The sequence below is a fragment of the Vulpes vulpes genome, unplaced genomic scaffold (assembly GCF_048418805.1).
Source record: "Vulpes vulpes isolate BD-2025 unplaced genomic scaffold, VulVul3 Bu000000642, whole genome shotgun sequence".
Taxonomy (NCBI): Eukaryota; Metazoa; Chordata; class Mammalia; order Carnivora; family Canidae; genus Vulpes; species Vulpes vulpes.
In genome coordinates, this window is record NW_027325668.1 from 2,499,369 (window position 1) to 2,510,991 (window position 11,623).

At 43.0% G+C, this 11,623-nt stretch overlaps 2 pseudogenes; both read left to right on the top strand.

Annotated features, from left to right (window-relative positions):
- The first annotated feature begins 2,018 nt into the window (after positions 1-2,018).
- Positions 2,019-4,380, top strand: LOC140596392 (abnormal spindle-like microcephaly-associated protein homolog pseudogene; annotated as a pseudogene).
- A 656-nt stretch (positions 4,381-5,036) lies between these two features.
- Positions 5,037-5,936, top strand: LOC140596431 (abnormal spindle-like microcephaly-associated protein homolog pseudogene; annotated as a pseudogene).
- Positions 5,937-11,623: the final 5,687 nt, after the last annotated feature.

An 11,623-nucleotide genomic window follows, 5' to 3' on the forward strand; every position in this document is an offset into this window, starting at 1 on the left:
AATCTTTGGGATGCAGCAAAAGCAGTACTGAGGGGGAAACACATCGCAATAGAAGCATCCATTCAAAAACTGGAAAGAACTCAAATTCAAAAGCTCACCTTACACATAAAGGAACTAGAGAAAAAGCAACAAATAGACCCCACCCCCAGCAGAAGAAGACAGTTAATTAAAATTCGAGCAGAACTAAATGAAATCGAGACGAAAAGAACTGTGGAACAGATCAACAGAACCGGGAGTTGGTTCCTTTAAAGAATTAATAAGATAGATAAACCATTAGCCAACCTTATTAAAAAGAAGAGAGAGAAGACTCAAATTACTAAAATCATGAATGAGAACAGAGAGATCACTACCAACACCAAGGAAATACAAACGATTTTAAAAACATATTATGAACAGCTCTACGCCAATAAATTAGGAAATCTAGAAGAAATGGACTCATTCCTGGAAAGCCACAAACTACCAAAACTGGAGCAGGAAGAAATAGGAAACCTGAAAAGGCCAATAACCAGAGAGGAAATTGAAGCAGTCATCAAAAACCTCCCAAGACACAAGAATCCAGGGCCAGATGGCTTCCCAGGGCAATTCTATCAAACGTTTAAAGAAGAAATCATACCTATTCTACTAAAGCTGTTTGGAAAGATAGAAAGAGATGGAGTACTTCCAAATTCATTCTATGAGGCCAGCATCACCTTAATTCCGAAACCAGACAAAGACCCCACCAAAAAGGAGAATTACAGACCAATATCCCTGATGAACATGGATGCAAAAATTCTCAACAAGATACTAGCCAATAGGATCCAACAACACATTAAGAAAATTATTCACCATGACCAAGTAGGATTTATCCCCGGGACACAAGGCTGGTTCAACACTCATAAAACCATCAATGTGATTCATCATATCAGCAAGAGAAAAACCAAGAACCATATGATACTCTCATTAGATGCAGAGAAAGCATTTGACAAAATACAGCATCCATTCCTGAACAAAACCCTTCAGAATGTCGGGACAGAGGGAACTTTCCTCGACACCTTAAAAGCCATCTACGAAAAGCCCACAGCAAATATCATTCTCAATGGGGAAGAACTTGGAGCCTTTCCCCTAAGATCAGAAACAGGACAGGGATGTCCACTCTCACCACTGCTATTCAACAGAGTACTGGAAGTCCTCGCCTCAGCAATCAGACAACAAAAAGACATTAAAGGCATTCAAATTGGCAAAGAAGAAGTCAAATTCTCCCTCTTCACTGATGACATGATACTCTATATAGAAAACCCAAAAGCCTCCACCCCAAGATTGCTAGAACTCATACAGTAATTTGGTACCGTGGCAGGATACAAAATCAATGCCCAGAAATCAGGGATCCCTGGGTGGCGCAGCGGTTTGGCGCCTGCCTTTGGCCCGGGGCATGATCCTGGAGACCCGGGATCGAATCCCACGTCGGGCTCCCGGTGCATGGAGCCTGCTTCTCCCTCTGCCTGTGTCTCTGCTTCTCTCTCTCACTGTGTGCCTATCATAAATAAATAAAATTAAAAAAAAAATTAAAAAAAAAAAAAAAAGAAATCAATGGCATTTCTATACACTAACAATGAGACTGAAGAAAGAGAAATTAAGGAGTCAATCCCATTTACAATTGCACCCAAAAGCATAAGATACCTAGGAATAAACCTAACCAAAGAGGTAAAGGATCTGTACACTAAAAACTATAGAACACTTCTGAAAGAAATTGAGGAAGACACAAAGAGATGGAAAAATATTCCATGCTCATGGATTGGCAGAATTAATATTGTAAAAATGTCAATGTTACCCAGGGCAATTTACACGTTTAATGCAATCCCTATCAAAATACCATGGACTTTCTTCAGAGAGTTAGAACAAATTATTTTAAGATTTGTGTGGAATCAGAAAAGACCCCGAATAGCCAGGGGAATTTTAAAAAAGAAAACCATAGCTGGGGGCATCACAATGCCAGATTTCAGGTTGTACTACAAAGCTGTGGTCATCAAGACAGTGTGGTACTGGCACAAAAACAGACACATAGATCAATGGAACAGAATAGAGAACCCAGAAGTGGACCCTGAAATATATGGTCATCTAATATTCGATAAAGGAGGAAAGACTATCCCCTGGAAGAAAGACAGTCTCTTCAATAAATGGTGGTGGGAAAATTGGACATCCACATGCAGAAGAATGAAACTGGACCACTCTCTTTCACCATACACAAAGATAAACTCAAAATGGATGAGAGATCTAAATGTGAGACTAGAGTCCATCAAAATCATAGAAGAGAACACAGGCAGCACACTTTTTGAACTTGGCCACAGTAACTTCTTGCAAGATACATCCACAAAGGCAAAGAGAACATTTGAAAAACATGCATTCCTCTGCGACCCTTATTCAAAGCACGTTTAGATCTTTAGTGGTGAAGAAAAGGTTCATTTCCCTCAAAAGAGCTACTGTTTTTTTTCAGAGAAAATCCCGGGCCACCATTTGTGCCAGGCATCACTTGCACCAATTCTTGAAATTAAAAAAAGCGGTCATTACAATCCAGTCATCTTACCCAAGGCTGGTGGCAAAGAAGAAGCTGCAATAGATGCACAGGGCTGCGGTTCTCATCCAGGCCACTTACAGAATGCACAGAACATATGTTACATTTCAGACCTGGAAACATGCCTCCATTTTAATTCAGCAACATTACAGAACATACAGGGCTGCAAAATTGCAAAGAGAAAATTCTGTTCGACAGAGACGTTCTGCTTTGATCATTCAGGCTGCATATAAGGGAATGAAAGCAAGACAGCTTTTAAGGGAAAAACACAGAGCTGCTATCATAATACAAAGCACATACAGAATGTATAGGCAGTATCTTTTTTACCAAGAGATCCAGTGGGCTACAAAAGTAATACAAGAAAAATATAGAGCAAATAAAAAGAAAGCTCTTCTACACAGTGCACTGAGGAATGCAGCAGCAGCCTGTACTGAAGCAGATTTCCGGGACATGATCCTAAGGAAACCGATTCAGGAACAGCATCAGGCTGCCACTATTATTCAGAAGCATTTTAAAGCCTCCAAAGTAAGGAAGCATTATCTCCACTTGAGAGCAAATGTAATTTTTGTCCAAAGACGATACAGGCACTAACTGCAGTGCGCACCCAGGCAGTCGTGTGTACACAGTCTTCATATAGAAGTTGTAAGGTGCAAGAGGACATGCAGCATAGGCACCCGGCTGCCACACGAATTCAGTCATTCTACCGAATGCACAGAGCCAAACTCGATTATCAAGCAAAGAAAACCGCCGTTGCTATAATACAGAATTATTTTAGGTCCTATATCCGAGTAAAAGTGGAAAGGGAACATTTTTTGGCAGTTCAGAAGTCTGTGCGAATTATTCAGGCTGCTTTTAGGGGCATGAAGGTTAGAGAGAGACTGAAAACCCTCTCGGAGGTAAACCTGGTAGCCAGTGCTAAGCAGTCTGCCTTCTGCTCTTGCAGAACTGAAGCTCAGTGTGCAGCTGTTCACGGCTCAGCACTTAGGACTCAGAAGTGGCGTGGAGCTTCCCTGGTCACTTGTTCACAAGAGGCCGAGTACCCCCAGAGAGAGGCTCTGGTAGGGACTCAAAGAGCTTTCTGCGAGATGGTCACAGGGAAATTGGAAACACAGAAGTGTGCTGCCCTGCGCATTCAGTACTTCCTTCAGATGGCCGTGTGTCGGAGAAGGTTTGTCCAGCAGAAAAGAGCTGCGGTGACCCTCCAGCAGTACTTCAGGACGTGGCAAACAAGAAGGCAGTTTTTATTGTACAGGAAGGCAGCAGTCGTCTTACAAAATCACCACCGAGCCTTTTTGTCTACAAAACATCAAAGACAAGTATATTTACAAATTAGGAGCAGCATTATCATGATTCAAGCTAGAACGAGAGGATTTATACAGAAACGGAGGTTTCAGAAAATTAAAGATAGCACCATAAAAATCCAGGCTGTGTGGAGGAGCTATAAAGCCAGGAAATATTTACATCAAGTGAAAGCTGCCTGCAAGATTCAAGCCTGGTATAGGTATTGGAAAGCACGTAAAGACTATCTAGCTGTATTAAAAGCTGTTAAAATCATTCAAGGTTGCTTCTACACCAAACTGGAGAGAACACGGTTTCTGAATGTGAGAGCATCAACAATTATCATTCAGAGAAAATGGAGAGCTATACTTTCTGGAAGAATAGCTCGTGAACACTTCTTAATGATGAAAAGATATCAAGCTGCTTGTTTGATCCAAGCGAATTTTAGAAGATACAAAGCAAGGCAGGTCTTTCTCCGGCAGAAGTCTGCTGCTTTGACCATACAGAGATATATACGAGCCAGGAAGGCTGGAAAATGTCAAAGGATAAAATAAGTAGAATTTAAAAAATCTACAGTTGTTCTACAAGCACTAGTGCATGGTTGGTTAGTAAGAAAAAGAATTTTAGAACAAAGAACCAAAATCAGACTTCTTCACTTCACAGCACCTGCATATTATCACCTGTCTGCTCTTAAAATTCAAAGAGCATATAAACATCACATGTCTATGAAGAATACTAACAAGCAGGTTAATGCAGTCATCTGTATCCAGAGGTGGTTTCGAACAAGATTACAGCAAAAGAGGTTTGCTCAGAAATACCCTAGCATCCTCACAAGTCAGCATGAAGTTCCAGAATGTATGAGCCAGCAGAATAGAGCTGCATCAGTAATACAGAAAGCAGTACGCCGTTTCCTCCTCCGTAAAAAACAGGAAAAATTTAATAATGCAATCAGTAGAATTCAGGCATTATGGAGAGGATACTCTTGGAGGAAGAAAAATGATTGTACAAAAATTAAAGCTATACGACTAAGTCTTCAACTTGTTAACAGGGAGATTCGAGAAGAAAACAAACTTTACAAAAGAACTGCGCTTGCACTTCATTATCTTTTGACCTAGAAGCACCTTTCTGCTATTCTTGAGGCCTTAAAGCACCTAGAGGTAGTTACTAGATTTGTGAAGAAATCACAAATCCCCTACAAGCTATTCAAATTCGCTTGGATCAAACAAGCAGCTTGATGTCTTTTCATCATTAAGAAGTGTTCACGAGCTATTCTTCCAGAAAGTATAGCTCTCCATTTTCTCTGAATGATAATTGTTGATGCTCTCACATTCAACAAAGAACTAGATGTTCTTTGTTGCGAGAACATGGCCCAGAGTGGAGCAGTTTCTAAAATATTTGTTTTGATCCGAAGTTGTAATCGTAGCATTCCTTGTATGGAAGTCATCAGATATGCTGTACAAGTCGTGCTTAATGTCGCTAAGTATGAGAAAACTACTGCAGCAGTTTCTGATGCAGAAAACTGCATAGATACACTGCTGGACCTTTTGCAAATGTACCAAGAAAAACCTGGTGACAAAGTTGCAGACAAGGGTGGAAGCATTTTTACAAAAACCTACTGTTTGTTAGCTGTTTTATTGAAGACAACGAATAGGGCCTCTAGTGTTCCAAGTAAGTCCAAAGTTGTTGACTGTATTTATAGTCTCTACAAGCTTACAGCTCGTAAACATAAAATGAATACTGAAAGAACACTTTATAAACAAAAGATGAATTCTTCTATAAGTACTCCCTTTATTCCAGAAACACCTGTAAGAACCAGAATAGTTTCAAGACTTAAACCAGATTGGGTTTTGAGAAGAGATAACATGGAAGAAATCACAAATCCCCTACAAGCTATTCAAATGGTGATGGACACACTTGGCATTCCTTACTAGTAAATAACATTTTCAGTATGTACCGTAAAAAATACTAAAGCTAATCATGAATGTGTAAAGTGTTTTTGGCTCTCCTTGGTACAGTTTCTAAAATCTGACTCTGTATTAAAATTAAAATATATATATGTAACAATAAAAAATGCAAAAAAAGCAAAAATGAACTATTGGGACTTCATCAAGATAAGAAGCTTTTGCACAGCAAAAGATAGAGTCAACAAAACTAAAAGACAACCTACAGAATGGGAGAAGATATTTGCAAATGACGTATCAGATAAAGGGCTAGTTTTCAACATCTATAAAGAAATTATTAACTCAACACCAAAGAAACAAACAACCCAATCATGAAATGGGCAAAAGACATGAAGAGAAATCTCACAGAGGAAGACATGGACATGGCCAACATGCACATGAGAAAATGCTCTGCATCACTTGCCATCAGGGAAATACAAATCAAAACCACAATGAGATCCCACCTCACACCAGTGAGAATGGGGAAAATTAACAAGGCAGGAAACAACAAATGTTGGAGAGGATGCGGAGAAAAGGGAACCCTCTTACACTGTTGGTGGGAATGTGAACTGGTGCAGCCACTCTGGAAAATTGTGTGGAGGTTCCTCAAAGAGTTAAAAATAGACCTGCCCTACGACCCAGCAATTGCACTGTTGGGGATTTACCCCAAAGATTCAGATGCAATGAAACGCCGGGACACCTGCACCCCGATGTTTCTATCAGCAATGGCCACAATAGCCAAACTGTGGAAGGAGCCTCGGTGTCCATCGAAAGATGATGGATAAAGAAGATGTGGTCTATGTATACAATGGAATATTACTCAGCCATTAGAAACGACAAATACCCACCATTTGCTTCAACGTGGATGGAACTGGAGGGTATTACGCTGAGTGAAATAAGTCAATCGGAGAAGGACAAGCAGTGTATGTTCTCATTCATTTGGGGAATATAAGTAATAGTGAAAGGGAATATAAAGGAAGGGAGAAGAAATGTTGGGAAATATCAGGAAGGGAGACAGAACATAAAGACTCCTAACTCGGGGAAACGAACTAGGGGTGGTGGAAGGGGGGAGGAGGGCGGGTGTTGGAGCGGAATGGGTGACGGGCACTGAGGTGGACACTTGACGGGATGAGCACTGGGTGTTTTTCTGTATGTTGGTAAATTGAACACCAATAAAAATTAATTAAAAAAATAAAAAAATTAAAAAAAGAAAAAAAAGAAAAAAAAGAAAAACTAGCATCGCACGTTGCAAAGACGACAAAGATGAACAGTAAAATTCACTCAAATAATGTCGTTCTAGGTTAAAAAAAAAATGAAAAAGCCAGGAAAAACACCATAGCCTGTGCAGAGACCTCAGGAGAAAAGTTTCATGTTTTAGAATATTTCCTGGTAGTACCCACTCAGAGCATGAGACTCCTCAATATTTACTAGTACTGTTTCCCCAATATATATATTTTTAAGATTTTATTTATTCATTCATGAGAGAGACACACAGAAGCAGGGACATAGAAGAGACATAGGAGGCAGGCTCCTCACTGGGAGCCCGATGTGGGACTCGATCCTGAGACTCCAGGATCATGCCCTGAGCCAAAGGCAGACACTCAACTGCTGAGCCACCCAGGCATCCCAATATATATATTTTTTTAAAACAAGGAGCCCCATATATTCTTGGATCAGGCCCTAAAAGTTACATAGATCAGAAGATTCCACTTGAATTGTTCCTAATTCTTTGACTTGTAGTTGTTAACATATTTCATACAACTTGCAGAATGCGAGTCATTTTAAATTTTTCATTTGAAGTTTAAATACAAATGTAGACATGATGAAAGTCTGAAATTTAGCCCCACACATCACGGATTCTCTACTGTCAACCCTGCACCATGGATCCCTGCTTTGAATTGCTCTACCTTTACTGGCTCTCCTCATTTCTAGCCCTTGCCTAGGATGAAGCCACCATAATTCCACCAGGAGATATTTCAACAGTGTCCTAATGGTCTCTCTGCTTCATCCTGCCCTGTTCACTCCAAACCTGGCTTGTGGAATGACATCTTAAAATGTCACTCTGATCAGGTCTCCTGCTCCTCCCCAGGGCCTGTGGGGAGTGGGAACCCATCATGGCCAACAGCCTTAGCTGATCTGGCCCGGACACCTCTTCCCTCTGCTTCCATCCCAGGCGATTTGGCCAACCCCTTTTCATACCTCACTTACCAGGAGCCCCTGCCTCCCTGAAATTGGCAGAAAGAACCAGATTCAGTCAGGCCCTCAGGTCTTTGCACACATGCCTGCCGCTACATGGTGCCCCCCCCACCCCACTCCTTTGCCTGATCAGCTTTTATCTATTCTTCTAGATTCAAATCAGATCAAACCTTGCCTCCTCCAGGAAGCCTCTCCTCCCCGATTTCTCAACTGGCCAAGAAAAATAACCCATGCGCCCCCAATAACATTCAGGACACCCCCAGCTAAGCCTTTAACCCATTATACTGAAATGGCAGCTTTACGTATCTGTTGCTCTCTCTAGATATTGAGCTCCTGGAGAGAGGAGACTTCTGTCCTACGGATTACTGGAATCTGAGCTAATAGGTCTTAGTAGATGACTGTCTGTTGGATTCCTTTCTTGTATCTCTATCTGCTTATCTTCCCAATTTCCTTTTAAAAAGAATGTCTCCATCCAACAAGAACGAAAACACACTTTTAGAAATGAGTAAAAGCCCTGAACCCACTCCCGCCTCCTCCAGAGCTCACCAACCAGCAAGAGGGAGAGAAGTAAAGTTACGCCCCTGGGCACCTTATCCCGAGCCACTGAACATCTAGAGCAACCGATCCTGCCAGGAAGTCAGGAAAGAGGTTTCAGCACAGGCTGTCCAGGAAGGAGTAGAGGAGCACGTAGTAGGCACTGGGCACAGCGTAGCTAAAACTCATCAACAAGCAGTGAAAGCACCTGTTCTCCCTCTGGAAGCCACGAGAGGTGTCGGCCTTTGTGGCCTGGAGAGTTGCCACCTCATTGTTCTCATATCAAACAATTGCTTCTTTATCTCGTGGTGGCTTGCATCAGAGTTCCTTTACCGCAGGAACACTTTTCATCTTCCTTCCCGGCCTTTATTCCGGGCATTTCATCTTTCTTTTCGCTGCCCTGTGCTGCCACCCAGTTAATTGCTTATTCAAAGGTTTTCACGTCTACACTTCTTTTCCCGCTCAGTACGCAGGGAATGCAGCTTTCCCCCCTGTTTAAATTGTGGTCAGATGCACTAGAGATGCAGCCTTTCCTGTCTTTTCTCCCCCTTCCTGTGGGAAGGGGAACTTAGAGCCAGGGGGAGCTGTCCTGTGCCTGGGCTGAGGCCGCCAGAAGGGAGCCCTGCTCTGCGATGGTCTCCTGCTGCCCACACCCAGAGCCGGATGGAGAAGAACCCAGCCCACCTTGTTCTGTGTCTCTGTGGTCCCAGAACTACCTACCATGATATAATGAGTTCCATTGGAAAATGGTACAATCTAGAAAAAGACCATTTGAAAGGATGCTTGTAGTCCTTTTCAGAGAATCAGTGATGGGAAGGGGCCCTGCAGCCTCCAGGCCTCCCTCTACCAGCAGCTTCAGATCTCTCCCTGCTGAGAACTCCCTTCCATGGATCATCAAGGCTTGACCTGCTCCTAAGGTGTTCAGGAATCTACACATAGTTACCCCCCCAACCCCTCCCAGGCAAGTCCTCCCTGACCATCCTCACCCGATCAATCTCAAAACCCTGTTCCTGCTGAACGATGCCAGCTCTTATCCCCGCGTGAAATTATCCATGTGTTCGTTACTGTGCTTATTTCTGGTTTCCTCTCAAAATAAGTTCTATAAATTCCATGTAAGCAGGGAATTTGTCTTGCTGCCCACTCCCACTCCATGGTAAGGCACTCAGAAATATCTGGTGAAATAAGAACATGAAAGAACAAGGCCTTGGGCCGAGTTTTAGTATTAGAAGCTACTTCCTTCTGTGAAAGGGACAGTGATATTGATAAGTGTAAGATCATCGTCATGTATTAAAACCGATTTATTGGCTGTTAACTAAGGTTCAGACACAATATAGTCAGGAATTTGTGTCATCTGACTGAAGTCTAGAAACTCATCAAGTTACCACACGCTGAGGGTGACAGACCTGGGTTGTGCCACGCACCTGACTCAGGGCTGCAACCCTTCCCCAGCTGCTGACTGCCCACCATTTCTCAACACAGAGTGTCCCCCAAGCTCTGTGATGAGAGCAGCCCCATCAAGCCCAAGGTCATGGCTCATGGACCCGTCCCCTACACAGGGCACACTTCACTATGAAATAATGTGTCTGAAAGGTCTCTATCAAAGACCCTCTTGGTACAAGAAAACGTCAAACACAGGCAACATAAGGAGGGCGTTTGGTGCAGAGGAAGCGCTCAGAAGATAAAGCCAAGGGACTTCGACTCTTTCAAGACAGGCAGCCCCCTCATGTGCCCTGGGGAGGTCGGGCCTGCCTTGGCTAGTTCTGTAGCACCTGCCCGTCAGAGGGGCGACAAGGATTAGGATAGTCCATTACAAGTACAACAGTATGATGATGGGGATGGCATTGCACTTTTGACTTGTACATTAGGTGCTGTATGCAGCTCATCTCAGTTCATTCTCAGGTGGCGCTGGAGGGGTGGGGATGCATCCTCAGCTCCACATCAGGATGGGCCAGCGAGCTCCGGGGGGTTACATAACTAGGCTGCGCCTCCCAGCGAGGCGGAGATGGTGCTTGCAGTCCGACTCCCTGCCAGCCTCTCTAAAGCCGTGATGCTCCAATCACTCCACTCTCCCAATGCACAGTATGTCCTGTATGAAAAAATTTTAAGATTATTTTTCATTTTATGAAGAACTGTGAGTACAGTTCTTTCTCCCATTCCTCTGTTTCCTATAAAATAATGACATTTAAACTCTGCCAAACAATAAGAAAAATTCAAGGGAATTAAAATGTTTTTATTTTATTATTATTTTTTTATTTATGATAGTCACAGAGAGAGAGAGAGGCAGAGACACAGGCAGAGGGAGAAGCAGGCTCCATGCACCGGGAGCCTGATGTGGGATTCGATCCCGGGTCTCCAGGATCGCGCCCTGGGCCAAAGGCAGGCGCCAAACCGCTGCGCCACCCAGGGATCCCAAAATGTATATATATAAAAAGAAAAGGAAAGCAGAGTTAGGAAAGAAAACTGCAGACCGTCGTTTTGCTTGGGTGGCCAACTCAGGCACAAATATTAACACGGGACCCCTTGCCACAGTAACCAGAAGCGTGGTCTTGACCCTGACCCACTACTACTACTGCTGCTGCCCAAAATTGGTTGGAAATCTCAGCTTCTGCCCTTCTCCCTCATGGCTTCCTGGAGAGAAGTGAGTGTTACAGATCATTTATTTTTCCATTGAATGTGCCTTTGAACACCTCTATTTTCGGTTTTCTTCGACCGCATCATAGAGGTATGATGTACACAGGACTGCACATTTAATGGGTGCAATTTGAGCAGTTTCGATAGATGCAAACACCAGTGATATTAGGACGACCAAGGTAACATACTTAAAAAAAACAAAAACAAAAAAGGGACACGAGGGAAATTTTGGAGGGTGTTGGATGCTTTGGTTTGGTTTTGGTGGGAAGCACACTTAACGGAAATCCACCCTCTTAATTTGAAGTACGTGGAACAGTACTGTGAGGTGCAGATGCCGTGCTGTACCAGGAGCTTCTGGAGCTTGTTCATTTAGCACAGATGAAACTTTGTACTCAACTGAGCAATAACCTCCAGGGCCAAGCCTCCAGCCCCTAAGTGGGGTCATGCTGTGCTATCCTGTGACTGGCTTATTTCACAGAGCAGGATATGCTTCTTG